Raw genomic sequence first — 27,837 nt, 5'->3', positions numbered from 1 at the left:
TGGTCAAAATAGAGGAATCGTTGAACAAAGTCTCATATTGGATCGAGCTCATCAAATCGTTAGGAAACTTTGGAAACAATCTCACCACTCTCGATTGAGAACCTCCGCACTGTGATTACACGCTTTCCGAGTTGACCTCAAATACAAATCGTCCCATATTTTTCTACTTGTCAATGAATGTTCATTTCATTTTTACACTAGTTGGAGTCCCGCATGTCTCAAATTCTGACTGCCTTCCTTTCAAACGACTTCACACGAGCGAACTGAATGAGGCGCCACGGCACACCGCGCCGACATTATGACGATGACCTGGCATTTGAACAATTGTCAATTGCTGTCAGTCTAAGACAGCAGCACCACAGCAAAGCGTTCAAACTTTTTATTATAGTACCCCTTTGACAAACACACACCTAGTAGCAGCAATAATGGTGGATGGTAGCACGCGCTAGGCGAACTTGGCAACCCGACGACGACGGTATGGTGTGACACCCCCGAAAGAGTTCGATTGCTTTCGAACAGCAAACGCGGAGGAGGAAGTATGTTAATTTACTAGCTAAACAAACCGTTCTTCGTCGTCTTTGGTCGTCGACGTCGTTCACGAGTGTGAGGGGTGGCAGATAGCGACGGGAAGGTACCCATCGCACGTAATTTTTGTCAACCGAAAACAACTTGTGGAACGTCTTCGTCGTGACAAGTTCAGGAAAAAAATCATCTGAATGTGTGCTCGAGTGAAGAATCCTCTTAGGATTCTGAGGAGAATCCACTCAGTATTCTGAGGAGAATCCTCACAGTATAATAAGGAGAATCCTCTCAGGATTCGGTGAAAACCATCTCAGGATTGGAGAATCCTCACAGGATTCTGGCGAGAATCCTCTCAGGGTTCCGCTGAGAATTCTTCAGGATTGTGCAGGGAATCCTCTCAGGATTCTGAGAAACGACCTCTCAGGAATCCTTTTTAGATTCTGTGGAATCCTCTCAAAATTCTGTGGAGAGTCCCCCAAGATTCTGTGGAGAATCCTCTCAAAATTCTGTGGAGAGTCCCCCAAGATTCTGTGGAGAATCCTCTCAAGATTCTGTTGAGAGTCCCCCAAGATTCTGAGGAGAATCTTCTCAAGATTCTGTGAGAAATCCGCTCGAGATTCTAAGGAGATCCCTGTCAAGATTCTGTGGAGAATTCTCTCAAGATTCTGTGGAGAATCCTCTCAAGATTCTGTGGAGAAAGCTTTCAAGATTCTGTGGAGAATCCTCTCAAGATTCTGTGGAGAATCTTCTCAGGATTCTGTGCATATTTTTCTCAGGATTCTGTGGAGAATCCTTTCAGGATTCTGTGGAGAATCCTTTCAGGATTCTGTGGAGAATCTTTTCAGGATTCTGTGGAGAATCCTTTCAGGATTCTGTGGAGAATCCTTCCAGGATTCTGTGGAGAATCCTTTCAGGATTCTGTGGAGAATCCTTTCAGGATTCTGTGGAGAATCCTTTCAGGATTCTGTGGAGAATCCTTTCAGGATTCTGTGGAGAATCCTTTCAGGATTCTGTGGAGAATCCTTTCAGGATTCTGTGGAGAATCCTTTCAGGATTCTGTGGAGAATCCTTTCAGGATTCTGTGGAGAATCCTTTCAGGATTCTGTGGAGAATCCTTTCAGGATTCTGTGGAGAATCCTTTCAGGATTCTGTGGAGAATCCTTTCAGGATCATGTGGAGAATCCTTTCAGGATTCTGTGGAGAATCCTTTCAGGATTCTGTGGAGAATCCTTTCAGGATTCTGTGGAGAATCCTTTCAGGATTCTGTGGAGAATCCTTTCAGGATTCTGTGGAGAATCCTTTCAGGATTCTGTGGAGAATCCTTTCAGGATTATGTGGAGAATCCTTTCAGGATTCTGTGGAGAATCCTTTCAGGATTCTGTGGAGAATCCTTTCAGGATTCTGTGGAGAATCCTTTCAGGATTCTGTGGAGAATCCTTTCAGGATTCTGTGGAGAATCCTTTCAGGATTCTGTGGAGAATCCTTTCAGGATTCTGTGGAGAATCCTTTCAGGATTCTGTGGAGAATCCTTTCAGGATTCTGTGGACAATCCTTTCAGGATTCTGTGGAGAATCCTCTCGGGATTCTGAGAATTCTCTAAGGATTCTGAGGAGAATCCTCTCGGGAATCCTCTAAAAATTCTGTGGAGAATCCTCTCAAGATTCTGAGAAGAATCCCCTCAGGATTCTGCGGAGAATTCTCTCAGAATTCTGTGAAGAATCCTCTCAGGATGCTGCGGAGAAACCTCTCAGGATGCTGCGGAGAAACCTCTCAGGATGCTGCGGAGAATCCTTTCAGGATTCTGTGGAGAATCCTTTCAGGATTCTGTGGAGAATCCTTTCAGGATTCTGTGGAGAATCCTTTCAGGATTCTGTGGAGAATCCTTTCAGGATTCTGTGGAGAATCCTTTCAGGATTCTGTGGAGAATCCTCTCAGGATTCTGTGGAGAATCCTTTCAGGATTCTGTGGAGAATCCTTTCAGGGTTCTGTGGAGAATCCTTTCAGGATTCTGTGGAGAATCCTTTCAGGATTCTGTGGAGAATCCTTTCAGGATTCTGTGGAGAATCCTCTCGGGATTCTGAGAATTCTCTCAGGATTCTGAGGAGAATCCTCTCAGGATTCTGAGGAGAATCCTCTCGGGAATCCTCTTAAAATTCTGTGGAAAATCCTCTCAAGATTCTGAGAAGAATCCCCTCAGGATTCTGCGGAGAATTCTTTCAGAATTCTGTGAAGAATCCTCTCAGGATGCTGCGGAGAAACCTCTCAGGATGCTGCGGAGAAACCTCTCAGGATTCTGTGGAGAATCCTCTCAGGATTCTGAGGAGAATCTTTCCAGGATTCTGTGGAGAATCCTCTCAGGATTCTGTGGAGAATCCTCTCAGGATTCTGTGGAGAATCTTTCCAGGATTCTGTGGAGAATCCTCTCAGGATTCTGTGGAGAATCCTCTCAGGATTCTGTGGGGAATTCTTTCAGGATTCTGTGGGGAATCCTCTCAGGATTATGTGGGGAATCCTCTCAGGGTTCTGTGAAGAATCCTCTAGGGATTCTGAGGAAAATCCTCTCAGGATTCTGAGGAGAATCCTTTCGGTATTCTGAGGAGAATCCTCTCGGGATTCTGAGGAGAATCCTCTTAAAATTCTGTGGAGAATCCTTTCAGGATTCTGAGGAGAATCCCCTCAGGATTCTGTGGAGAATTCTCTCAGAATTCTGTGGAGAATCCTCTCAGGATGCTGCGAAGAAACCTCTCAGGATTCTGTGGAGAATCCTCTCAGGATTCTGAGGAGAATCCTCTCAGGATTCTGAGGAGAATCCTCTCAGGATTCTGTGGGGAATCCTCTCAGGATTCTGTGGGGAATCCTTCCAGGATTCTGTGGGGAATCCTCTCAGGATTCTTTGGAGAATCCTCTCGGGATTCTGTGGAGAATCCTCTCAGGATTCTGAGGAGAATCCTTTCGGCATTCTGAGGAGAATCCTCTCGGGATTCTGAGGAGAATCCTCTTAAAATTCTGTGGAGAATCTTCTCAGGATTCTGAGGAAAATACTCTCTGGAATCTGAGAAGAAGCCTCTTAGTATGTATTCCCCCAAGATTGCTCCCAGGATTCTTCTAGATTTCTGAAGAAATGCCTTCCAGGATTCTGCTGAGATTTCTTTTACGATTAGGAGGTGGATTCTCGTATGCTTCTGAGAAAAATTCGTCAGGATTCTAATGAAAACTTCTTGAGATTTTTGTCAGAATTCTCTGTCAGGGCTCTAATGAGAATGTTGTTTATCCTCAGGAATCTGCAGTGAAACCAGAGGGATTTCAAATACTGTGATGTATTTATGTCCTCTATAATGAGCGTAAAAGAATGTCGGAGTGTATTTTTAGAAATATCAATAAGATAGTTGGTAGAAGATTCGTGGTTGGAGTCTAGAGCATGTTGTTGCAGGAATTTCCGACAATTTGAGATTACAGCCCTCGAGTAATTGCGTTCCATTGTTTTGATTCTCTACTGCTGCTGCTAGTTTTCCACTCCGCTTGTGCTCGGTTTAACGTCTGACACAATCCTAGAAAAACCGCATGCAGCCCGAAACACCACCATGTGCGGGGCCACACATTTGGCGGTTCCACTGACTGGCGCACTTCATAATCCAAACAATAAAAACCGTTTTCCTACGCAATCGTGATGTTTCGGCATTTGGTGCTTCCTGAAACAAGGCCTTGCCGATTTCCACCGGAGGCACTACCTCCCACCACCATTACCCGTGCTTGCTGATACAACTCACAACTGTAACAGAGTAATACACGAACACGTTTAAAATTTTTGACGGCATGTTTACCTAAAGCATGATTCCAGGGAGAGAAATTCAACGCTCCAACTAGCAATAATAGTGAAATAATGTGTGCGCGAAATGCCGCAGTTTGGCTCCCCCATCGCTTTCTTGTCCTACTTCCTACTCCTGCTACAGCAGGTTCATGTGGAACTATACTGATTGTCATATTGAAATGGCCTCATATTCCAACATGATCTTTAAATTGAAAAACCTAAAAAAGTCTAATTTATTTCAAAAATGTTTAAAGTTTTATTGAACAATCCTGAGAGATTTCTCATCAAAATACTGAGAGGATTCTGCTCAGTATTCTGAGAGGATTTTTAACAGAATCTTGAAAGGATTCTCAAAAGAATCCCAAAAGTATTGCTGACAGAATTCTGAGAGGATCCTGCAGATTATACTAAGTGGATTCTGCACAGAAACTTGGGAGAAATTTGATCAAACTAATTTTAACAGATTTTAACAGAATCTTGAAAAAAAATCTTAACAGAATCCCGAAAGAATTGTACTCTGAATTCGGAAAGGATTCTTCACAGAGTCCTGAAAGGATTCCTCACAGAATTCGTCAGAATCGTCAAGAGTCTCAAAAAAATGTTCAATAATGCAATGCATGATCGAATGATTTTAGTTCGGAAAAACTGGCAACACTGGCTTTATCTGATCAAAATGCTTCAAAAAGGTAAAATGCTTACAAAAATCAATGATTATTGTTTTTCATTTTAACTTTTGAAAGTTCAGAAGTGCTCACATATTTACCGACAGTAGTGAACAGCGTGCCGCCACCGTAGCGAATCGTTTTCGCTATTATTATTATTTTGACAAGTTCAGCACATTATTATCGGAAGGTTTCATGCGAACCGAATCGTGCACCGTACAAGAGAGGGTGGTAGGTGGTGACGTCGACGACGGTTGGGAAAAATTTTGACGAGACAGCACACCACTACAGTACGATTTACTGCCGCCACCGCACCGTTTCGAAGGGAACACCATCACGGTGAAATTAGTTTAGGTAGTTAGTGAGGTAGTGAGGATGGATGATGGAACACTACCTACTGCACTGCCACTAATTCAACCATGTTTTATTAGCTTTTCGGTGCTGGTGCTGGTGGGGTGACTGATTCACCGAAAATCCGGCGACAATGTTGGAAACAGATGATGAATTTCAAATTAGTTGGGGCGGAAGGGAAACTGGTACTGCTAGCAGAAAGAGAGCTAACAATATGACCGAAGGTATGTTCCAAAAGCGGCACAATGGCACGTATAAATTAGATTGACTATTTCAAAGCACTGCTGAGATTCTTCTCAAAATTTTACCTAAGTACAGAATTGTACTTAGGATTCTGCTTGAATCCGCTCATGATCCGCTTAGAATCTTTTCAGGATTCTGTTGAGAATCCTTTCAGAATTCTGTTGGGAATCCTCTCAGAATTCTGCTGACATTCTTCCCAGGATTCTGCAGAAATTCCTTTCAGCATTATGCTGACAATCCTCTCATGATTCTGTCGAGATTCGTAGCAAAATTGTAACGAGAATTCTCTCCGGATTCCGTCAAGATTCCTCTCCGAATTCCGTCGAGCAACCTCTCAGGATTCTGTTGAGAATCCTCTCAGGATTCTACTGAGCATCCTTTGAGGATTCTGCTGAAAATCCTCTCAGCATTCTGCTGCGAATCCTCGTAGGGTTCTGCAGTGATTTTTCGTAAGATTCTGCAGAGAATCCTCTCAGGATTCTGCAGAGAATTCTCTCAGGATTTTATTGAAAATCATTCTGCAGAGAATCCTCTCGGGATTCTACAAAGAATCCTCTCAGGATTCTACAAAGAATCCTCTCAAGATTCTACAGAGAATCCTCTCAGGATTCTGCAGAGAATCGTCTCAGGATTCTGCAGAGAATCCTCTCAGGATTCTGCAGAGAATCCTCTCAGGGTTCTGCAGAGGATCGCCTAACGATTCTGCAGAGAGTTCTCTCAGGATTCTGCAGGGAATCCTCTCGGGATTCTGCAGAGAATCCTCTCAGGATTCTGCAGGGAGTCCTCTCAGGATTCTGCAGGGAATTCTCACAGGATTCTGTCGAGAATCCTCTCAGGATTCTGCAGGGAATCCTCTCAGGATACTGCAGGGAATTCTCTCAGGATTCTGCAGGGAATCCTCTCAGTATTCTGCAGGGGATCCTCAGGATTCTGCAGGGAATCCTCTCAGGATTCTGCAGGAAATCCTCTCAGGATCCTGCAGAAAATCCTCTCAGGATTCTGCAGGAAATCCTCTCAGAGTTCTGCATGAAATCCTCTCAGGATTCTGCAGGAAATCCTCTCAGGGTTCTGCAGAGAATCCTCTCAGGATTCTGCAGAGAATCCTCTCAGGATTCTGCAGAGAATCCTCTCAGGATTCTGCAGAGAATCCTCTCAGGATTCTGCAGAGAATCCTCTCAGGATTCTGTCGAGAATCCTCTCAGGATTCTGTCGAGAATCCTCTCAGGATTCTGTCGAGAATCCTCTCAGGATTCTGTCGAGAATCCTCTCAGGATTCTGTCGAGAATCCTCTCAGGATTCTGTCGAGAATCCTCTCAGGATTCTGTCGAGAATCCTCTCAGGATTCTGTCGAGAATCCTCTCAGGGTTCTGTCGAAAATCCTCTCAGGATTCTGTCGAAAATCCTCTTAGGATGCTGTCGAGAATCCTCTCAGGATTCTGTCGAGAATCCTCTCAGGATTCTGTCGAGAATCCTCTCAGGATTCTGTCGAGAATCCTCTCAGGATTCTGTCGAGAATCCTCTCAGGATTCTGTCGAGAATCCTCTCAGGATTCTGTCGAGAATCCTCTCAGGATTCTGTCGAGAATCCTCTCAGGATTCTGTCGAAATCCTCTCAGGATTCTGTCGAAATCCTCTCAGGATTCTGTCGAAATCCTCTCAGGATTCTGTCGAAAATCCTCTCAGGATTCTGTCGAGAATCCTCTCAGGATTCTTTCGAGATACCTCTCAGGATTCTGCAGAGAATTGTCCCAGGATTCTGCAGAGAATCTTCTCAGTATTTTGCAGAGAACCCTCACAGAACCACTTTCAGGATTCTGCAGAGAATCCTTTCAGGGTTCTGCAGAGAATCCTTTCAGGATTCTGTCGAAATCCTCTCAGGATTCTGTCGAAATCCTCTCAGGATTCTGTCGAAAATCCTCTCAGGATTCTGTCGAGAATCCTCTTAGGATTCTTTCGAGATACCTCTCAGGATTCTGCAGAGAATTGTCCCAGGATTCTGCAGAGAATCTTCTCAGTATTTTGCAGAGAACCCTCACAGAACCACTTTCAGGATTCTGCAGGGAATCCTTTCAGGATTCTGCAGAGAATCCTTTCAGGATTCTGCAGAGAATCCTTTCAGGTTTCTGCAATGAATCCTTCCAGGATTATGCAGAGAATCCTTTAAGGATTCTGCGGAGAGTCCTCTCAGGATTCTGCAGATAATCCTCTCAGGATTCTGCAGATAATCCTCTCAGGATTTCGCAGAGAATTCCATCAGGATTCTGTTGAGAATTTTCTCAGGTATCTGTAGAGAATCCTCTCTGTTGATAATCGTCTCAGGTATCTGTTGAGAATTCTCTCTGTCGAGAATCCTCTCAGGATTCTTTCGAGATACCTCTCAGGATTCTGTCGAGAATCGTCTCAGGATTCTGCAGAGAATTGTCCCAGGATTCTGCAGAGAATCTTCTCAGTATTTTGCAGAGAACCCTCACAGAATTCTGCAGAGAATTTTCTCAGAATTCTGTAGAGAATTCTCTCAGAATTCTGTAGAGAATTCTCTCAGAATTCTGCATTCAATCCTCTTAGGAGTTTGGGAGAATCTTATATGCCATATATATGTATTCTGCAGAGGATCCTCTCAGGATTCTGCAGAGGATCCACTCAGAATTCTGCACAGAATCCTTTCAGGATTCTGCAGAGAATCCTTACAGGATTCTGCAGAGAATCCTTTCAGGATTCTGCAGAGAATCCTTTCAGGGTTCTGCAGAGAATCCTTTCAGGGTTCTGCAGAGAATCCTTTCAGGATTCTGCAGAGAATCCTTTCAGGATTCTGCAGAGAATCCTTTCAGGATTCTGCAATGAATCCTTCCAGGATTATGCAGAGAATCCTTTAAGGATTCTGCGGAGAGTCCTCTCAGGATTCTGCAGATAATCCTCTCAGGATTCTGCAGATAATCCTCTCAGGATTTCGCAGAGAATTCCATCAGGATTCTGTTGAGAATTTTCTCAGGTATCTGTAGAGAATCCTCTCTGTTGATAATCGTCTCAGGTATCTGTTGAGAATTCTCTCTGTTGAGAATCGTCTCAGGATTCTGATGAGAATCCTTTTAGGATTCTGTTGAGAATCCTTTCAGGGTTCTGTTGAGAATCCTTTCAGGGTTCTGTTGAGAATCCTCTCAGGATTCTGTTTAGAATCCCCTCAGGATTCTGTTCAGAATCGTATCAGGATTCTAATAAAACAACAAAAATCTTATTTGTACAGAGTTATATGATTGAAATAACAAAGTTTCGGCCATGAATCACATTTATCCAGTAAATTTCGCACATTTGAAACCCATTAATACAAAACAGCCTATCACTCTACCACTGCCAAGCAACACGGAAATGGGTGCCTTCACAATGCTTATAAAATTCACCATTCCTCGCCTCCACCAGTTTCCGCCAGCGGGTCCCCGCTCAAAGTTCCATCAGCGTCAAGTTTTCGGGGTTTTGTTTTTCGCTTGCGGCTGATGGAAGCATAGCACAGTAGTAGTTTTGTGAAGCGTGAATTATTACCTCCGACCGACTCCGATGATGATGGTTATGGTTGTTCAATGTTCATCATACCTTCTTCACACATCTGTGTGTGTGGGTGTGTGGTGCTGTGAGGATGCGAGGCTGTAGTTAGGCTCTTCCAAAAATTTGCGCAACTCTTTGCGTTGTGCTCGAACACGAGGAATTAACATTGATGACGAGGAGCAACTTATGGAAAAGACTACAGTGGAAGTAATTAATCAAATGGGATTCGCCGTTGCGTCATTTGAAACTCGTGGGAAGAGATATGGAGGTATCTTGAATTAGCAGGGTGGTTTACAGAGGTGCATGAAATGGAAACCGGCCATAGGTGAATAAAGAAATATGTTATAGGACTAGAGCTCTGACATTGAATTACTCAGAATCCTTAAAATTCACATTTTCCTTGATGTTAATTTTCAAAAGTTTATCAAGAATCTCTTCAGGATCATTTATAATTATGTATAGTTACCCTAGAACCCTCATAAGTATCATTTGGATTATATACTGAATCTTCCTATTAACATTCATTGAATTTGTCTGATGTGATTCCTTTTTTTCTGCACGTAATAATGACCATACACCTAATCGTCAAAAAGAATCCAATAAAGATCTTGAATGAACTATTATAGGTTGTGAGGTAGATTAAAATATATTTACTCGTGTATTCGTGATACAAGCTATTTCAACAATATGATATAACGTATCTTCCTGATCATACCTAAACGGTGTATCAGTTTCTCAGATGATTTAGTTAGTTCGATTTAATGTATTCGAATAATGTATTGGTAATGCAAGACAGTATACTTCAAATGTTTCTCCGATACCATATAATCACCATACCGTATATCATCCTTATAACTCATATCATTCATGAACCAATATTAGGGATTGGCGATATGATACCGTTTATCTTATCTATCATTGCTTTTGTCAGGTTTGAGAACAATGTCGCAATTATCATATTATTTTGACAGTACTATTTAATTACCATTCTATTTATCGTAAATCTTTCTCATTGCTCGTGTTGACCTCGTTTTTTTCGGGTACTTCCCTAATCGTAAACATAATGTCATTAATTCCGCTCATAAATACCAAATGGTACGTAAACCGAAACAAAACACAGCGCGAAGAGAGAGAGAGAGGTCATCTCAATTTCAGTACAGTTCTAAATTTGCCGACTACCATCATAAGACAAACCGTAGCCTTTGGTTAGGTATTGCTTACTTTCGCGCCTGCCAGAGCCGACGGCTATTTAACCGGTGCGCAGTGGTGGTGACCGTGCCGCTAGAAATGTGTCTCTAATTTTATCCAATTGTCATCATAAATGATGACATCTACGAGCGGATGGACGACAATATGGATGGGTAATTTTAGATACGCACGCGATGAAGGCGCAGAGATACTCGTACATTAACTGACGGAACGGGTGCGAGATGGCGCTCGAAAGCGTCGGCGGTGTTGCGATTTGTTTTATTTTTATTCATGTTTAAGCGAGAAAGGTGAAGAATCCATTAGAATGGATTATGTGAATTAGACAGTCGTAGAAACCGTGCAGAGAATTCTTTTGAGGAAAGATATAACGATATCTCAAGCAGTATTGCTTGATCTTTGAATCCAAGATTTTTATTCCGAGTTCATTCTCGGATTTCTTTCCAGTGGATCAAGATCCCTGACAGCATACTTATTCTGAGCAGATCTCTAAGAGAATTCCCCACAGATTCCTGAAAGGTTTCTCGACAGAATCCTCCTCTTCGGAATCCTAAAAGGATTTGCCTCAGACAGGATTTTCCTCCAAATACTAAGGAGATTCTCAGCAGAGTCTTGAGAGGATTCTCGACAAAATCCTGAGAGGATTCACAACAAAATCCTGAGAGAATTCACGGAAGAAGTCTGAGAAAATCCTGAGAGAATTCACGACATAATTCTGAGAGTATGTTCGACAGAATCATGAGCGATTTTTTTTTAAAAAAAGCCCTGATTCTCAGCAGAATTCTGAGACGATTTTCAACAAAATCTTGAGAGGATTCTCAGCAAAATCCTGAGAGGATTCCTAGCAAAATTCTGTGAGGTTTCTCAGTAGAATCCTTAAAGGATTCTAAGCAGAATCCTGCAAAGTTTCTCAGCTGAACCTTGACAGGATTCTCAGCAGAATTTTGAGTGGATTCTCAGCAGAATCCTGAGAGGATTTCCAGCAGAATTCTGAGAAAATTCTCCGAAGAAACCTGAGAGAATTCTCAGCGGAAGCCTGAGAGGATTCTCCACAGAATCCTGAAGAGATTCTCAGCATAATTCTGAGACGATTCTCAACAGAATCCTGAGAGGATTTTCAGCAGAATTTTGAGTGGATTCTCAGCAGAATCCTGAGAGGACCTCCAGCAGAATTCTGAGAAAATTCTCAGCAGAATTCTTGCTTGGAAAGCTTCTCCAAGCAGCTCGGAAAGACTTCTCCTGAAAACTTGGAAAAGCTTCTCCCAGAAGCATGGGAAAGCTTCTCCCAGAAGCTTGGGAAAGTTTTTCCCGGAAGCCTGGGAAAGCTTTTCCCAGAAGCTTGGGAAAGCTTCTCCCAGAAGCTTGGGAAAGCTTCTCCCAGAAGCTTGGGAAAGCTTTTTCCAGAAGCTTCTGAAAGCTTCTCCCAGCGGCTTGGGAAAGCTTCTCCCAGAACCTTGGAAAAGCTTCACCCAGATGTTTGGAAAAGCTTTTCCTAGAAGCTTGGGAAAGCTTCTCCCAGAAGCTCGGGAACGCTTCTCCCAGAAGCTTGGGAAAGCTTTTCCCAGAAGCTTGTGAAAGCTTCTCCCAGCACCTTGGAAAAGCTTCTCCCAGAAGCTTGGGAAATCTTTTCCCAGAAGCTTGGGAAAGCTTCTCCCAGAAGCTTGGGAAAGCTTCTCCCATAAGCTTGGGAAAGCTTCTCCCAGATGCTTGGGAATGCTTCTTCCAGAAGCTTGCGAAAGTTCCTCCCAGAAGCCTGGGAAAGCTTCCCCAGAAGCTTGGGAAAGCTTTTTCCAGAAGCTTGGGGAAGCTTCTCCCAGAAGCTTGGGAAAGCTTCTCCCAGAAGCTTGGGAAATCTTCTCCCAGAAGCTTGGTAAATCTCCCAGAAGCATGGGAAAGCTTATCCCAGAAGCTTAGGAAAGCTTCTCCTAGAAGCTTGGGAAAGCTTTTCCCAGAAGCTTGTGAAAGCTTCTCTCCGAACCTTGGAAAAGCTTCTCCCAGAAGCTTGGGAAAGCTTCTCCCAGAAGCTTGGGAAAGCTTCTCCCAGAAGCTTGGGAAAGCTTCTCCCAGAAGCTTGGGAAAGCTTCTCCCAGAAGCTTGGGAAAGCTTCTCCCAGAAACTTGGGAAAGCTTCTCCCAGAAACTTGGGAAAGCTTATCCCAGGTACTTGGGAAAGCTTCTCCCAGCTGCTTAAGAAAGCTTCTCTCAGAAGCTTGAGAAAGCTTCTCCCAAAAGCTTGAGAAAGCTTCTCCCAAAAGCTCCAGGGAGACTCTTCCAGACGATTAGCAAATCGTCTTCCAGAAGCTTGGAATAGCATTTTATTATAACTTTTTCATTAGCGTTATCAACTTTCTCTAACTCTATTCTTCAATGCAAGTCGTTTCTGTCAGTGAATGTCGCAAAGGTCTTAAACACATTCATTCTGCCATGTTAAGCATTTAATTTCGCATCCCCAGAGCGCAGTGTCAATCCGTCAGCAAACCTTTCCAAAAATTCTTGGAAATCGATAGAATGTCTGCTTCGGTGCATACATTCCGTACCCGTCAGTCTTCTCCCCATTTGAATCGCGGAGAATTGAAAGTCAGCAAAAATTCCTCACGACAGACTGCAGCAGCAGCAGGAAAAATGCACAAACAAACGAACTCTAATAACCCACTCACTACCACCGGTCCGGTCGTCAGTCAATCTGTTCGAGTTGACTCGACTCAACTCGGTTCAAGGCACATTACCCAACAACCGTGTGAGTCGTCAAAGCTTACTCACAATCAATATCACAATAATGTACGGAGCAGCCACACAGCCAGGCTCAGTCAAGTCAAGTCAAACTAGCAGCAGTAGCAGCATTGACTGGATGTCGACGGGGTTTAGCTGTAAATAAAAATATCGCTGATTAAAGTAAATATTTACGAAAGATACAGGCGCTCACGCAAACCGGGTGTCCGTACTATGTTATATTATATTGCCGTTTACATCGTGGACGTCGTCGTTCATCGCACTGCATTTCTGGATATTGACGCCGACGATGAGCATGCCAGAGGAATAATATGCTGAAATTTAAGGGCAGAATGCTCTCTGCAGGTCAAAAGATTCAGAGGAGAATTACCTAACATTCTGTAAGGAATTGTCCTAGCATTCTGTGGAGAATCCTCTTAGGATTCTGTGGCGAATCCTCTCTGGATTCTGTGGAGAATCCTCTTAGGATTCTGTAGAGAATCCTCTCAGGATTCTGTGGAGAATCTTCTCAGGATTCTGTAGAGAATCCTCTTAGGCTCCGTAGAGAATCTTCTTAGGATTCTGTGGAGAATCCTCTTAAGATTCTGTGGAGAATCCTCTTAGGATTCTGCGGAGAATCCTCTCAAGATTCTGCGGAGAATCCTCTCAGGATTCTGCGGAGAATACTCTCAGGATTCTGTGGAGAATATTCTCAGGATTCTGTGGAGAATCTTCTCAGGATTCTGTGGAGAATCCTCTCAGAATTCTGTGGAGAATCCTCTCAGGATTCTGTGGAGAATCCTCTCAGGATTCTGTGGAGAATCCTCTCAGGATTCTGTGGAGAATCCTCTCAGGATTCTGTGGAGAATCCTCTCAGGATTCTGTGGAGAATCCTCTCAGGATTCTGTGGAGAATCCTCTCAGGATTCTGTGGAGAATCCTCTCAGGATTCTGTGGAGAATCCTCTCAGGATTCTGTGGAGAATCCTCTCAGGATTCTGTGAAGAATCCTCTCGGGATTCTGTGGAGAATCCTCTCAGGATTCTGTGGAGAATCCTCTCAGGATTCTGTGGAGAATCCGCTCAGGATTCTGTGGAGAATCCTCTCAGGATTCTATGGAGAATCCTCTCAGGATTCTGTGGAGAATCCTCTCAGGATTCTGTGGAGATTCCTCTAAGGATTCTGAGGAGAACGCTTTCAGGATTCTGTGGAGAATCCTCTCAGTATTCTGTGGCGAACCCTTTCAGGATTCTGTGGAGAATCCCCTCAGTATTCTGTGGAGATTTCTTTCAGGATCCTGTGGAGAATCCTCTCAGGGTTCTGCGGAGAATCCTCTCAGGATTCTGTGGAGAATCTTCTCAGGATTCTGTGGAGAATCTTCTCAGGATTCTGTGGAGAATCCTCTCAGGATTCTGTGGAGAATCCTCTCAGGATTCTGTGGAGAATCCTCTCAGGATTCTGTGGAGAATCCGCTCAGGATTCTGTGGAGAATCCTCTCAGGATTCTGTGGAGAATCCTCTCAGGATTCTGTGGAGAATCCTCTCAGGATTCTGTGGAGAATCCTCTCAGGATTCTGTGGAGAATCCTCTCCGGATTCTGTGGAGAATCCTCTCCGGATTCTGTGGAGAATCCTCTCCGGATTCTGTGGAGAATCCTCTCCGGATTCTGTGGAGAATCCTCTCCGGATTCTGTGGAGAATCCTCTCCGGATTCTGTGGAGAATCCTCTCCGGATTCTGTGGAGAATCCTCTCCGGATTCTGTGGAGAATCCTCTCCGGATTCTGTGGAGAATCCTCTCCGGATTCTGTGGAGAATCCTCTCCGGATTCTGTGGAGAATCCTCTCCGGATTCTGTGGAGAATCCTCTCCGGATTCTGTGGAGAATCCTCTCCGGATTCTGTGGAGAATCCTCTCAGGATTCTGTGGAGAATCCTCTCAGGATTCTGTGGAGAATCCTCTCCGGATTCTGTGGAGAATCCTCTCCGGATTCTGTGGAGAATCCTCTCCGGATTCTGTGGAGAATCCTCTCCGGATTCTGTGGAGAATCCTCTCCGGATTCTGTGGAGAATCCTCTCCGGATTCTGTGGAGAATCCTCTCCGGATTCTGTGGAGAATCCTCTCCGGATTCTGTGGAGAATCCTCTCCGGATTCTGTGGAGAATCCTCTCCGGATTCTGTGGAGAATCCTCTCCGGATTCTGTGGAGAATCCTCTCCGGATTCTGTGGAGAATCCTCTCTGGATTCTGTGGAGAATCCTCTCCGGATTCTGTGGAGAATCCTCTCCGGATTCTGTGGAGAATCCTCTCCGGATTCTGTGGAGAATCCTCTCCGGATTCTGTGGAGAATCCTCTCCGGATTCTGCGGAGAATCCTCTCCGGATTCTGTGGAGAATCCTCTCAGGATTCTGTGGAGAATCCTCTCCGGATTCTGTGGAGAATCCTCTTCGGATTCTGTGGAGAATCCTCTCCGGATTCTGTGGAGAATCCTCTCCGGATTCTGCGGAGAATCCTCTCCGGATTCTGTGGAGAATCCTCTCCGGATTCTGTGGAGATTCCTCTCCGGATTCTGTGGAGAATCCTCTCAGGAGAATCTTATGACGAGCATTCTCTTAGGATTCCGTAGAGAATTCTCTCAGATTTTTTTGGAGAATCCTGTCAGGATTCTGCAGAGAATCCTCTTAGAATTCTGTAGATAATCGTCTCAGGCTTCTGTGGAGAATCATTTCATGATTCTGTGGAGACTCCTCCCAGGATTCTGTGGAGAATGCACCAAGGATTTTGTAGAGAATCAATCTTAATTCTTCACCTTATTCTTCACATATTTGGCCTTTATTTTTCGGAGGCTTTTCTTCGGAATCCTTACTGAAATTCTGGTTGGAATTAGCTTCCTGATTCTTAGGAAGCTAATTTCAACCAGAATTTTAGTTAAGCTACTCCCATATGCCACTGTTAGTCTTGGTTTTACCTCGGCAGCAACGTCGTCGATTAAAAACGGAACCCACCTGGCGTGCCAGACTATCCCGAAAAAATATACCGAGTTACAGGCGCCTACATGATTTACGACATTCCCGGGCACACAGCTTCCATCCATTAAATCACCGTTTTACATTAAAAGGTTGCCTGTTTGCTGCTAGAACAAACTATCGCCACAGGGCACCCTGTCTGCGAGTTCGTACGCGATTCGCGTGAACTGTGTTTACATTACGCAGGCAGAGAAATTTGTCGAACAAACAACCTGCTGCTAAAAATCTCGTACTCGTATTTACACTCATTGCACAATTATGGGTCACTCAAGGAACAATCATTTCATAATATGAATCGTTTTTCATACAAAAATAACACTTTCATTATTTTTATTTTATATTCTCTTCGTTTGAACTCCTTTTTATTGTTTTATATAAAAATCTGCTTGTAAAATTCACTTACGGCGGTGAAAATTACTGAAATGTTGGTGAATAATGAAAACTACAATTATGGGTCAAAATTGGCTGTGTAACAATTATGGGTCAATTTGTTGCCTATTATGGGTCACTCAAGAGGAATCGGCTGAACAATAATGTTTTGTCTATTTTTTTTAATGAATGGTCACTTATTTTAGATAGATCAACTATAGTAGAATCTAAAACTGGTCTCAAACCTCTTAACGAAGCGTGTTTTCACGATTTGGAATCAATTTTTCAAAATTGGGACAAAATCTCCAACACAACCACTGATAAACGCCTAAAAGTATGCAATACCCATCTACGCAGAACTGTCAATATTATGCTGCACAAAAAGTGACCCATAATTGTGCGATTTTCGGTGTTCCTTGTCACAATAATGAGTCATTTAAATTTTGCCTGAAATAAGCTTTAATTAGCTGCAGTCACATGAATTTTAACATTTAGAATGTAAATTATACTTTTGTTCTGGTGACGATACCATTTCGCACTTGAAAATCACTAAAGCTCGCCTTTACAGAGCTTACGAAAGCAGCGCACGCACTTTCTGATGTTCACAATCGAAGCGTTACTTTGACAGATGGTTTTATGCCGAACAAAAAATTACTGAAAATATGTATGTTTTGACGTATAAGCCGTGTGCGATACGTATAGTGACACAAAACAAATCAACTCATCAACGAAAAATGATAATGGCTAACAAAAGCTTGCAATTAATTAGTATTTATCTATTAAAGTGGAAAGTGACTAATAATTGTGTGTGACCCATAATTGTGCAATGAGTGTACCTAGATTCAAATGGATTTCTCCAATGTGAGTCGTCAACAGTTGCGAGAAAATAAAGTTATAATTACGCCCATGGTTCCCCAAGGGTGGTACCCAGAGCTCCTGGTACTGGTTTCTCTGCTGGATTGTCGAAATGTGAAATTGGGATTGTTTGTGTTAATGAAAATGATCGCGGTAATATTTTTTTCTGCGTCAGTGATATTATTGTTTATCTATGTAAAGAAACTAAATCTGTCTTGATTATTACATTTCCCAAATATTGTAAGATACCATAGATTCCCTAGCCTACTGGCGAAGTCTTCACAAGCTTCTCGGAAAGGTCCAAATATCTGGGAAAAGATTTCCAAAAATTTCTGGTGGAGCTTTTTCATGCTTCCAAAAGAGGCTTTTCCAGGCTTCTAGGCAAAGTTTTCTCCAGCTGACTCAGGATTCTGAGGAGAATCCTCTCAGGATTCTGAGGAGAATCTTCTCAGGATTCTGAGGAGAATTCTCTCATGATTATGGGGAGAATCCTCTCAGGATTCTGGGGAGAATCCTCTCAGGATTCTGGGGAGAATCCTCTCATGATTCTGGGGAGAATCCTCTCAGGATTCTTGGGAGAATCCTCTCAGGATTCTGGGGAGAATCCTCTCAGGATTCTGGGGAGAATCCTCTCAGGATTCTGGGGAGAATCCTCTCAGGATTCTGGGGAGAATCCTCTCAGGATTCTGAGGAGAATCCTCTCAGGATTCTGGGGAGAATCCTCTCAGGATTCTGGGGAGAATCCTCTCAGGATTCTGGGGAGAATCCTCTCAGGATTCTGAGGAGAATCTTCTCAGGATTCTGAGGAGAATTCTCTCATGATTATGGGGAGAATCCTCTCAGGATTCTGGGGAGAATCCTCTCAGGATTCTGGGGAGAATCCTCTCAGGATTCTGGGGAGAATCCTCTCAGGATTCTGGGGAGAATCCTCTCAGGATTCTGGGGAGAATCCTCTCAGGATTCTTGGGAGAATCCTCTCAGGATTCTGAAGATAATCCTCTCAGGATTCTGGGGAGAATCCTCTCAGGATTCTGGGGAGAATCCTCTCAGGATTCTGGGGAGAATCCTCTCAGGATTCTGGGGAGAATCCTCTCAGGATTCTGGGGAGAATCCTCTCAGGATTCTGGGGAGAATCCTCTCAGGATTCTGGGGAGAATCCTCTCATGATTCTGGGGAGAATCCTCTCATGATTCTGGGGAGAATCCTCTCAGGATTCTTGGGAGAATCCTCTCAGGATTCTGGGGAGAATCCTCTCAGGATTCTGGGGAGAATCCTCTCAGGATTCTGGGGAGAATCCTCTCAGGATTCTGGGGAGAATCCTCTCAGGATTCTGGGGAGAATCCTCTCAGGATTCTGGGGAGAATCCTCTCAGGATTCTGGGGAGAATCCTCTCATGATTCTGGGGAGAATCCTCTCATGATTCTGGGGAGAATCCTCTCAGGATTCTTGGGAGAATCCTCTCAGGATTCTGGGGAGAATCCTCTCATGATTCTGGGGAGAATTTTCTCATGATTCTGGGGAGAATCCTTTCATGATTCTGGGGAGAATCCTCTCATGATTCTGGGAAGAATCCTCTCATGATTCTGGGGAGAATCCTCTCAGGATTCTGTGGAGAATCCTTTCAGGATTCTGTGGAGAATCCTCTCAGGATTCCGGGGAGAATTTTCTCATGATTCTGAGGAGAATCCTCTCATGATTCTGGGAAGAATCCTCTCAAGATTCTGGGGAGAATTGTTTTCAGGATTCTGACGAGAATTCTTTCAGGATTCTGACGAGAATCCTTTCAGGATTCTGACGAGAATCCTTTCAGGATTCTGACGAGAATCCTTTCAGGATTCTGACGAGAATCCTTTCAGGATTCTGACGAGAATTCTTTCAGGATTCTGACGAGAATCCTCTCAGGATTCTGGCGAGAATCCTCTCAGGATTCTGACGAGAATCCTCTCAGGATTCTGACGAGAATCCTCTCAGGATTCTGACGAGAATCCTCTCAGGATTCTGACGAGAATCCTCTCAGGATTCTGACGAGAATCCTCTCAGGATTCTGACGAGAATCCTCTCAGGATTCTGACGAGAATCCTCTCAGGATTCTGACGAGAATCCTCTCAGGATTCTGACGAGAATCCTCTCAGGATTCTGACGAGAATCCTCTCAGGATTCTGACGAGAATCCTCTCAGGATTCTGACGAGAATCCTCTCAGGATTCTGACGAGAATCCTCTCAGGATTCTGACGAGAATCCTCTCAGGATTCTGACGAGAATCCTCTCAGGATTCTGACGAGAATCCTCTCAGGATTCTGACGAGAATCCTCTCAGGATTCTGACGAGAATCCTCTCAGGATTCTGACGAGAATCCTCTCAGGATTCTGACGAGAATCCTCTCAGGATTCTGACGAGAATCCTCTCAGAATCTGACGAGAATCCTCTCAGGATTCTGACGAGAATCCTCTCAGGATTCTGACGAGAATCCTCTCAGGATTCTGACGGGAATCCTCTCAGGATTCTGACGAGAATCCTCTCAGGATTCTGACGAGAATCCGCTCAGGATTCTGGCGAGAATCCGCTCAGGATTCTGACGAGAATCCTCTCAGGATTCTGACGAGAATCCTCTCAGGATTCTGACGAGAATCCTCTCAGGATTCTGACGAGAATCCTCTCAGGATTCTGACGAGAATCCTCTCAGGATTCTGACGAGAATCCTCTCAGGATTCTGACGAGAATCCTCTCAGGATTCTGACGAGAATCCTCTCAGGATTCTGACGAGAATCCTCTCAGGATTCTGACGAGAATCCTCTCAGGATTCTGACGAGAATCCTCTCAGGATTCTGACGAGAATCCTCTCAGGATTCTGACGAGAATCCTCTCAGGATTCTGACGAGAATCCTCTCAGGATTCTGACGAGAATCCTCTCAGGATTCTGACGAGAATCCTCTCAGGATTCTGACGAGAATCCTCTCAGGATTCTGACGAGAATCCTCTCAGGATTCTGACGAGAATCCTCTCAGGATTCTGACGAGAATCCTCTCAGGATTCTGACGAGAATCCTCTCAGGATTCTGACGAGAATCCTCTCAGAATCTGACGAGAATCCTCTCAGGATTCTGACGAGAATCCTCTCAGGATTCTGACGAGAATCCTCTCAGGATTCTGACGAGAATCCTCTCAGGATTCTGACGGGAATCCTCTCAGGATTCTGACGAGAATCCTCTCAGGATTCTGACGAGAATCCTCTCAGGATTCTGACGAGAATCCTCTCAGGATTCTGACGAGAATCCTCTCAGGATTCTGACGAGAATCCTCTCAGGATTCTGACGAGAATCCTCTCAGGATTCTGACGAGAATCCTCTCAGGATTCTGACGAGAATCCTCTCAGGATTCTGACGAGAATCCTCTCAGGATTCTGACGAGAATCCTCTCAGGATTCTGACGACAATCCTCTCAGGATTCTGACGAGAATCCTCTCAGGATTCTGACGAGAATCCTCTCAGGATTCTGACGGGAATCCTCTCAGGATTCTGACGAGAATCCTCTCAGGATTCTGACGAGAATCCGCTCAGGATTCTGGCGAGAATCCGCTCAGGATTCTGACGAGAATCCTCTCAGGATTCTGACGAGAATCCTCTCAGGATTCTGACGAGAATCCTCTCAGGATTCTGACGAGAATCCTCTCAGGATTCTGACGAGAATCCTCTCAGGATTCTGACGAGAATCCTCTCAGGATTCTGACGAGAATCCTCTCAGGATTCTGACGAGAATCCTCTCAGGATTCTGACGAGAATCCTCTCAGGATTCTGACGAGAATCCTCTCAGGATTCTGACGAGAATCCTCTCAGGATTCTGACGAGAATCCTCTCAGGATTCTGACGAGAATCCTCTCAGGATTCTGACGAGAATCCTCTCAGGATTCTGACGAGAATCCTCTCAGGATTCTGACGAGAATCCTCTCAGGATTCTGACGAGAATCCTCTCAGGATTCTGACGAGAATCCTCTCAGAATCTGACGAGAATCCTCTCAGGATTCTGACGAGAATCCTCTCAGGATTCTGACGAGAATCCTCTCAGGATTCTGACGAGAATCCTCTCAGGATTCTGACGGGAATCCTCTCAGGATTCTGACGAGAATCCTCTCAGGATTCTGACGAGAATCCTCTCAGGATTCTGACGAGAATCCTCTCAGGATTCTGACGAGAATCCTCTCAGGATTCTGACGAGAATCCTCTCAGGATTCTGACGAGAATCCTCTCAGGATTCTGACGAGAATCCTCTCAGGATTCTGACGAGAATCCTCTCAGGATTCTGACGAGAATCCTCTCAGGATTCTGACGAGAATCCTCTCAGGATTCTGACGAGAATCCTCTCAGGATTCTGACGAGAATCCTCTCAGGATTCTGACGAGAATCCTCTCAGGATTCTGACGAGAATCCTCTCAGGATTCTGACGAGAATCCTCTCAGGATTCTGACGAGAATCCTCTCAGGATTCTGACGAGAATCCTCTCAGGATTCTGACGAGAATCCTCTCAGGATACTGACGAGAATCCTCTCAGGATTCTGACGAGAATCCTCTCAGGATTCTGATGAGAATCCTCTCAGGATTCTGACGAGAATCCTCTCAGGATTCTGACGAGAATCCTCTCAGGATTCTGACGAGAATCCTCTCAGGATTCTGACGAGAATCCTCTCAGGATTCTGACGAGAATCCTCTCAGGATTCTGACGAGAATCCTCTCAGGATTCTGACGAGAATCCTCTCAGGATTCTGACGAGAATCCTCTCAGGATTCTGACGAGAATCCTCTCAGGATTCTGACGAGAATCCTCTCAGGATTCTGACGAGAATCCTCTCAGGATTCTGACGAGAATCCTCTCAGGATTCTGACGAGAATCCTCTCAGGATTCTGACGAGAATCCTCTCAGGATTCTGACGAGAATCCTCTCAGGATTCTGACGAGAATCCTCTCAGGATTCTGACGAGAATCCTCTCAGGATTCTGACGAGAATCCTCTCAGGATTCTGACGAGAATCCTCTCAGGATTCTGACGAGAATCCTCTCAGGATTCTGACGAGAATCCTCTCAGGATTCTGACGAGAATCCTCTCAGGATTCTGACGAGAATCCTCTCAGGATTCTGACGAGAATCCTCTCAGGATTCTGACGAGAATCCTCTCAGGATTCTGACGAGAATCCTCTCAGGATTCTGACGAGAATCCTCTCAGGATTCTGACGAGAATCCCCTCAGGATTCTGACGAGAATCCTCTCAGGATTCTGACGAGAATTCTCTCAGGATTCTGGGGAGAATCCTCTCAGTATTCTGGGGAGAATCCTCTCAGGATTCTGGGGAGAATCCTCTCAAGATTCTGGGGAGAATCCTCTCAGGATTCTGGGGAGAATCCTCTCAAGATTCTGGGGAGAATCCTCAGGATTCTGGGGAGAATCCTCTCAGGATTCTGGAGAGAATCCTCTCAGGATTCTGGGGAGAATCCTCTCAGCATTTTGGGGAGAATCCTTCCGGGATTCTGAGGAGAATCCTCCCAGATTTCTGAGGAGAATCGTCTCAGGATTCTGAGGAGAATCTTCTCAGGATACTGAGGAGAATCCTCTCAGGATTCTGAGGAGAATCCTCTCAGGATTCTGAGGAGAATCGTCTCAGGATTCTGAGGAGAATCCTCTCAGGATTCTGAGGAGAATCCTCTCAGGATTCTGAGGAAAATCCTCACTGAAATCTCAGGATATTTCTGGATTCTGAAGAGAATCCTCTCTGGATTTTAGTAAAAGTTCATTTTTCTTTCTGAATATTTGCCAATTTTGTTTGATTCTTAGTAAAACAAATGTAGTGTTCTCTTCCAACTGATACAAATATGGTGAGGATTGTATTCGGCGTTACCGAATGTCAAACAATGAACAATATTGAATGATTATTGAATTGTGCACTATTATGATGATACGATTGCATTATCCTCTACAGCAGAATTATTCTTTCAACGTTTTATATAATATAACTATTCTATGTATCATCCTCATTATAAATCATATAATATTGAATTTGTTTGTTAACATTGTGTGGCATATTAAAAGCAGGTTTGTATATTCCTTATTACATTAAGATTACTGCATTGTACATTCGTAATTTGTAGAAGTATAAATTAAACTGTTTACTATATCATCCTCCTATAGTCTAAGTAATGTTATCCAGTAGATTTAGCTCCCTCACTAGCGAAATAACCACATCGAAATGCATCTAATTTACATGTTATGTAGTCTGGTAGCGATTTGTAATTACTCGTTTTGCACTTGTGTTCTTTTCTTTCTCTTTCCGAACCGACAAAAAAAAAACAATGAAAAGGGGTTCCGATTCAGCTCCACAGAATCTAATTAACCTTTCTTGTATATGTATATTCACATTCAATCACACACTTTTACTGCATTTTTGCCATCTTTAGATCTCTACTGCATAGTTTTTCCTCTTTTTTACGAAATTAAACAAAATACTTTATTCTACTCTTGCTCTCTCTTTCTCACTCTCTCTCTTTATTCCTGTCTGTGTCTGTCCCAGCAATAAAAAAATCTATCAAAACTGCAGTCGCTTTCCTAACCTTGACTTCTCTGTCTCTCCACTCCACACACTCAACCACACCACAAATCTCGCTCTTTGTCTTTTTACCTCCTTCTGTTCATATTGTATAATAATCGCCCTTCTTCTTCCACCTGAAACCGAAAAAACAGCAAAGAAAAAAAATCGAAAACGCTTTGACCTCCAACCACCTGTACACCACTCACTCGCGTGGTTCTCCCGTTCTCTTCTTCCTCCCTTTTTTACCCATAACGTACATACGTACGTTCTATCGAGGCTTCTGTCTGTCTCTCTACTGCTGCTGCTGTTGCTGTTGCATTTCCTTCTCTGGTTCTACTGCTTCTGCTTCCTCTATGCCTCTTTCTGGAAACTTTAAATTTTATTACTCACACCCTCCTCTCACTCTTTACCCTTTCTGTCTGTCTGTCGCCTTAACTTCTTCTCCTGGTTTGGAACTGCTTCTTGACACTCACACCATCTCACGCCGATTTCCTTCTAACTTTTTGGCTGTTTTCGCACCAGCTAAATTCTTGTCTCTCTGCTTCATATCCTACTCTTCTTCTTCTACTTCTTCTCCTGCTACCCGCGTCTTTTGTGCAGTTTCATCATCACCGTGGTCGTCGTCATCGTCGCAACACCACCAGCATCAGCCTCTCCTCGGTGTCTCCGGCGCCTCTGCCTCCACGCGGTGTCTGCGTGTGTTGATCCACCGTTTCTCTTCTCTTCTCCCTTCTCTTTCCAGCAGCAGCGCGCACGCGGGTCCAGCCCAGAGCAGAGTGTCGCGCCGTCAGTTTTGCGTAGTGTGCCTTCGGAATCACACACCCCGAAAATAATCCACAATCCAGTCGCGTTCGTCTGAAACCGATTTTTTTGTTGTGTTCTGTTGTTGTCCTAGCGTATCGATCCAGTGTTGTCGCGTCGATTGTGTGGGCGGTTTGCAGAATATTTGTGAAACTGTGCAATCTGTTTTCTGTCTGTGTTCCTTGTGTCTCTCTTATCCTCGTAACCCTTTATTGTGTGGAGGAGTTTGTCCCTTCCTTTCTCCAAGGAATTGTTGAAAACAAAAGTGGAACTCGTGCTAACAGTCTCGATCGACGACGTCTCGGAGCGAGCGAAAGAGAGAGAAAGAAAGAGAGAGTATTGCAGTTGAAGCGTTGAAACAATCATTGAAAGGAAAAGTGTCTTCCCCCTTTTTCGGTGCAACACCGTCTGTCTGTTATTGCAGCGGTAACAATCCCAACGGTGATCTTTGTTAGTTAAATTTGCCACAGAAGAGTTTATTTTGCGTGAAAAAGAGAGAAAATCTAGTAGTGTTACAAACGTAAACAGAAGAAAAGTATTGCGTTCCACAATCAAAGAAGCGTTAAATCAATCAATCAATCAATCAAAATCTAATCAAAAATCTTATTGAAAATAAGCCTGAAGTTCTAAAGTGTGTGTTTGTGATACCGTCAAGTTCAAAACCGTAACTCAAATAAAAAAGTGATCTACAATCAGCAGTCCTTCGGAAGGAAAGCGAAAGAAAACCAAGTGCAATCAGTTCTGCAGATCCAGACGTACACAACAGAATCAAAGTAAAACGTAAGCAGCGTAGCCGAGATTCAGTTTCTCATCTATAACATTCTGCACCTATCGAATTTCGTTCCTGGAAGCGACAGCACATATATGTGCAATTTTTCTTAAACTTGGGTAAGCGAAACTCATCTCCTTTTTTTTGTTCTCTACTATATGAACGATCGCGCACACAAAACGATCGATTCCGTAGTTGAGCGGTAAAAATTCGAGCGGAAAGCTGGATTTTCACCGAATATCACAGAGATGGGTTGCTTACTTTGAGTTGAGATGTTGATTTATATGATATGTTCTAACTACCGAAAACACTTTATTTGAATTTGAGTAACACGTTTATTGCGAAAATTTGTATGTACAACCAATGTTCAAGAGACCTTGAAAAACCTCTCAGTCAAGTTTAGGCAGTCTTCGTCGAGACTTTTTGTAAAGCTTGGAAAGTTTAGAAAACTACACTCAAATATTTGCGAGTTCTCTTGGAAGCCTGCTAAAGCTATTTCTAAAATTTAATAAGGGTCCTCTGAGAGGCTTCTACTGGAAACATGGGAAAAATTCTCCTGAAAATTTAAACAATATTCTCCTTGGAAAGTAAGGAATCCTCTGAGCATTCTGAGAAGAATCCTCTCCAGATTCTGAAGAGAATTCTCTTAGGATGTTGCGCAAAAACCTTTCACGATTATGGGGAGAGTCATCTCAGGATTATGCGGAGAATCCTGTCAGGCTTCAGTGGAACATTTTCTCAGTATTATATGGAGAATCTAGTCAGGTTTTTGTGGAAAATCCTCTCATGATTCTATGGAGAATCCTTGCAGAATTTTGTAGGGAATCCTATCAGGTTTCAGTAGAGCATTCCCTCAGGATTCTGTGAAAACCCCTGTAGGGATTCTGTGCAAAATCCTCAAAGGATTCTGTGGAGAAAACTCGAAAGATACTGTGGAGAATCCTCGCAAGATTTTGAGAAAAATCCTCGCAAGATTTTGTGGAGAATCTTCTCAGGATTTTATGTAGAACTTCTCAGAATTTTGTGAAGAATCATCTTAGGATTCCAAGGAAAATTCTCTCTGGATTTGCAGAATAGTCTTCTTCATATTCCGAGAAGATTTCTCTCCGTATTCTAAGAAAAATCTCAAGATTCTGAGAAAAATCCTGTCTGGATTCTGAGAAATATCTTCTCAGCCTTCTGAAAAGAATCTTGTCAGGATACTCAAAAGCTTCCTCTCGGGATTCTGAAAAAAATACTGAGGAGATTCTTCTCAGGAGTCCGATGAGAATCCTTTCGGTAGTATTCTAAGGAAAATCCCCTCAGGAATGTGAGGAGAATCCTCTCAGGATTCTGAGCAGATTTCTCTCAGGATTCTGAGGAAATAACTTTCAGGATTCTGAGAATCATCCTCTTAGGATTCTAACCAGAATCCTCTCAGAATTCTAAGAAGAAACCATTCAAAATTCTGAGGTGAATCCTTTCAGGATTCAGACGAAAATACTTTCAGGTTTCTGAGAAGAATGTAATGATTCTGTAGAGAATCATCTCAGGATTCTGAGGATAGTTCTCTCGGTATTCTAGGGCGAATCCTCTCAGGACTCTGTGAAAAGCCCATTCAGTTCTAAGGAGAATCTTTTTACGATTATGTGGAGGATTCTGTAGAAGATCCTCTCAGGATTCTGTGGAGAATCTTCTCAGGATTCACAATTCTGTGGAAAATCTGCTTCCAAGTTCTGGGATGAATTCTCTCAGGATTCTGTTGAGAATCTTTTTACGATTATGTGGAGAATCGTCACAGTATTTTTTAGAGAATGCTCTCAGGATTCTGTAGAGAATCCTCTCAGGATTCTATAGAGAATCCTCTCAGTATTCCTTGAAGAATCCTCTCAGGATTTCGTGGAGAATGCTCTCAGGATTCTGTGGAGAATCCTCTTCCGAGCTTTGGGAAGAATTCTCTCAGGATTCTGTGGAGAATCTTCTCAGCATTCTGTGGAGAATCATCTCAGGGTTTTGTGGAGAATTCTATCACGATTCTGTGAAGAACCTTTCAAGGATTTTGTGATGAATCCTCGGTGGATTCCGTGGAGAATCGTATGAAGATTCTGTGAAGACTCCTCTCGGGATTATGCAGAATATCCTATCAGGATTCTGAAAAGAATCGTCTCACGATTATGTGAAGACTCTTCTCGGGATTCTGCAGAGGATTAGTATACTCATGAGATTCTGACAGGAATCCTCTCAAGATTCTGACAGGAATCCTCGCAGGATTCTAACATGAATCCTCTCAAAATTCTGACATGAAATCCTTCAGCATTCTGACAAGAATCCTCTCAAGATTCTGACAGGAATCCTCTCAAGATTTTGATTGTAATCCTCTCACGATTCTGTTAGGAATCTTCTCAGGAATCTGACAAGAATTCTCTCAGGATTCTGACAGGAAT

The 27,837-nt window shown here is 43.6% G+C and overlaps 1 protein-coding gene across 7 annotated transcripts in view; it reads left to right on the top strand.

The window, feature by feature from the left end:
- Positions 1-27,837, top strand: part of LOC109400406 (polypyrimidine tract-binding protein 2) — a 1,522,650-nt gene that overhangs the window by 1,060,540 nt on the left and 434,273 nt on the right. For 5 of the 7 annotated variants that reach the window (XM_062846598.1, XM_062846603.1, XM_062846594.1 and 2 more), the window contains one exon: positions 24,587-25,533. The exons of 1 other annotated variant lie outside the window; for it this stretch is intronic. The gene's annotated coding sequence lies outside the window, so the exon portion shown is untranslated. The remainder of the gene's footprint in view (positions 1-24,586; positions 25,534-27,837) is intronic. One more of the 7 variants, XM_062846596.1, reaches the window with a different exon arrangement.

Source organism: Aedes albopictus, chromosome 1 (assembly GCF_035046485.1).
Source record: "Aedes albopictus strain Foshan chromosome 1, AalbF5, whole genome shotgun sequence".
Lineage (NCBI taxonomy): Eukaryota > Metazoa > Arthropoda > Insecta > Diptera > Culicidae > Aedes > Aedes albopictus.
Note: the sequence above shows the minus strand (reverse complement) of the source record. Positions and strands in the feature narration are given on the sequence as shown.